The 3,001-nt window shown below is 36.7% G+C and overlaps 1 long non-coding RNA gene across 1 annotated transcript; it reads right to left on the reverse strand.

Moving 5' to 3' along the window:
* Positions 1–266: 266 nt before the first annotated feature.
* On the reverse strand, positions 267–2,009 carry LOC122334636. The gene is made up of 3 exons (XR_006248796.1): positions 1,625–2,009; positions 1,428–1,488; positions 267–360 (listed from the first exon to the last, which is right to left on the reverse strand). It is a non-coding gene; the product is annotated as an uncharacterized LOC122334636 (long non-coding RNA).
* Between the last annotated feature and the right edge of the window lie 992 nt (positions 2,010–3,001).

The raw sequence follows: 3,001 nt of genomic DNA on the forward strand, positions 1-3,001 counted from the left end.
GTCCATTTTCCCCACTAATATTATATATAACTTTTCTTTTTATAATTTGTAATATTTTAGGTTCTTGTTTCACATGCAAAGCTTTACAGGGCAACATTTGCTTTTTTTGATGCAATTTTATTTTTATTTGCTTTGTTGTTTTGTTTGATGCACAGCAAGCAGATATCCAAGAGCTGCACTTATTGACTGGAAAACAGTCAGTAGTTCCGGTTAAACCTTTAAAATATCATTTTTGCATAGATAGCTTTCCAGAAAATCTAACAGTACCTGTTTGCCCATATGCAAATATACAAGCGTTGTATCCTTGGAAAGCACTGTCCAAAAGACTCTCTCCAAGACACTGAAACACCACATCCTGACCTGAGTTACACATGAGAAAACTGCAAATGAGAATAACTGGCGTGCATTATTAAATGAATTCAAAATACAGGAATACTTCACCCAAAAATTAAGTATGAGGTAACAATCAGATGCAGAAGAGTTTGTTTCTTTATCAGATTTGGTCAAATGTTGCAATGGAGACTCTGCAGTGAATGGGTGCCGTCAGAATGTGCAAACAGCTGATAAAAACATCACAATGACCCACACAACTTCAATCCATCAGTTAATGTTTTGAGAATCCAGAAGCTGCAAGTTAGCATTTTTGACCTCAAACCATTGCCTCTGGCTAAAACACAAGTCCTATGTCTATAACATTGCCTTCATCAGTCATTCGGTGTGATTAAGGAAAGAAATCTGTCCAAAACTGAACCTATACACATATGTGGGAGGATGTTTAAGCAAAGAGACAAAAGAAGATGGGCTTTTTCCAATGGAGGAAACATTTTTTATGGATTATGGACTATTTTACAAAGATACAACATGTTTAAATGTTAAAAATCTTTCTTACGAAACACACAGCGTTTCACTGGACTGAAGATGTTTGGACTCTCATTCTGACGGCACCCATTCACTGCAGAGCAAGTGATACAATTTCTCCAATTTTCTCTTTTTTTGGTTGATGTAGAACTCAATTCAAGCTTTTCAAATGCCTTGAAGTACAATGACCTTTTCCATAGCAAGCATTTTACTGTAACTGCGATGTTTGAGATTCATTTTTAACTAAATGCATAAAACATACACACACAAAAGAAAATAAAAAAAAAAGGTAATGAACAAATGCAGTAACTGCTTGAACCTTTACAATAGAGCTGATTAACCAGCTGATTTGATAAAGCAGTTTTACAGGTTTGCCTTTTCTTAAGAAAAGCTCACAAGCAAACACAAGCGGGGAATATTGATGTCTATAAGAGTCTCTATTGCCATCATAAATCATCCCTGATGATTCAGATCACTGCATTATAAACATTACATTACAGGCTTAGTGATAGCTTCAACAAAAGGGTTGGTCATTATAGCAAAATGTATTATTTTGAATATCAACAGACCCGCAAATTTGGCTGCCTCAGCCTCATCCATCGACCAGAAGCAATAATCATATGCGAAGACCTGAAACAAAACATTGCAGATGTCTAAAGCCTGTAACAGATGCATGTAAAGAATGTAACTGTCATACACATGATACAGTGATTGCAATGCATTTGTTTACATTATTGTATATAATTTCTGCTACACGATAACTTACCTTCGGTTTGTTCCTGCGTTCACAAACGGAAAAAATGAAAAACAACAAAAGCACAATATTAAAATAAACAAATACAAATAAATGCATAAATAAATAGAAATTTCAAAAGATTCATTCTAACCAATATTTCACCAATTTTAGCATCTACTTCTAATATCTACCCGAAAACCTCACACATTTGATCATCTTTTCTACAGCGTGATTTAGCAAGACACCGTGTTTAAGGGATGAGTAAAGTGTCAATGTTAGAGGTAAATTTGTGCAATAATACCAGTGATATTTCCTTTAGCAATCACCATAAATAATATTAGTGTGTATTAAGGCTACAAACCTGAAATATCTACATTGAATGATTAAGATAAGCGCTTTTTTTCCTGTGTAAACGGACAAAGATTAAAAATCCAGAACATAGATGCTGATTTCATTATAAGCGCATGTTAAACGTGATTTCTGCTGTTGATGAGAGGACGGCACAGTCTTGAAGCATTTCAGGAAGATTTCAGAAACGTTTGCCTTATTTTAGTCATTACGAAAGAACTACACAATTGAACCATCCTCTCTGAACCTCCTTCATCTCGCATGTTCTTTAATTAAATTCCTGACATCATTTACGTAAACAGCATCTGCACAAGTGTGCTGTCTCTACTTGTGCTTCATAATGAAAACACAAACTAGCTTTGATGGATTATTATGGAATTTGAGTAAACTTTCTTGCACAAGCCTGTAAAACCTGTTTTCACGCCAACACCGCAAACTGCTGCAAGTTACGGCAGTCTGAAACATGACTAGATCAGCGCTGAGAAACTGAGAAAAGCTAGATGCGACCGAGGAGATTCCTGCACGAGCAGGTGACCTGGAGAACGGCCAGCTTGTGGAGAAAACAGGCACACCCTTTGTAAAGAGACCAGGAGGAGGAATGAAAGAGGAGACAAAGGGAAGGAATGAAGGAAAGAGAGATAAAAATCCTCCAGGACTGGTTGGCAGCCGGCTGGTCTTTAATATCACAAACATGCATGTGCAGTTTGGTGCACGCTGACAACCAACCGACACGAAACTGAGAGCTGATTTCAGCTGAAAGACAGACAAACTGAGATATGAAACACTGCTGACTGATGAAGGCTCTGCTGCACAACCAACAAACTTCTCTTTGTGTTAACAGAGCGAAGCGCTCAAACACCACAGCATGCAACATATGCATGGATTAAAACGTCAGACTGCTGTTGTCTGGTTTAAAAAAAAAAGAAGAAGCACAAAACAACAACAATGTAATAAATACATAATCAGCAAGAAAAGAATTTACTAACCTTTATGCCTTCATGTTGTTCCAAACCTGTTTGAGTACTGGTAGCCAAAGAGTTGACAGTTCTCATTGACTTT

This window comes from Puntigrus tetrazona, unplaced genomic scaffold (genome assembly GCF_018831695.1).
Source record: "Puntigrus tetrazona isolate hp1 unplaced genomic scaffold, ASM1883169v1 S000000592, whole genome shotgun sequence".
NCBI lineage: Eukaryota > Metazoa > Chordata > Actinopteri > Cypriniformes > Cyprinidae > Puntigrus > Puntigrus tetrazona.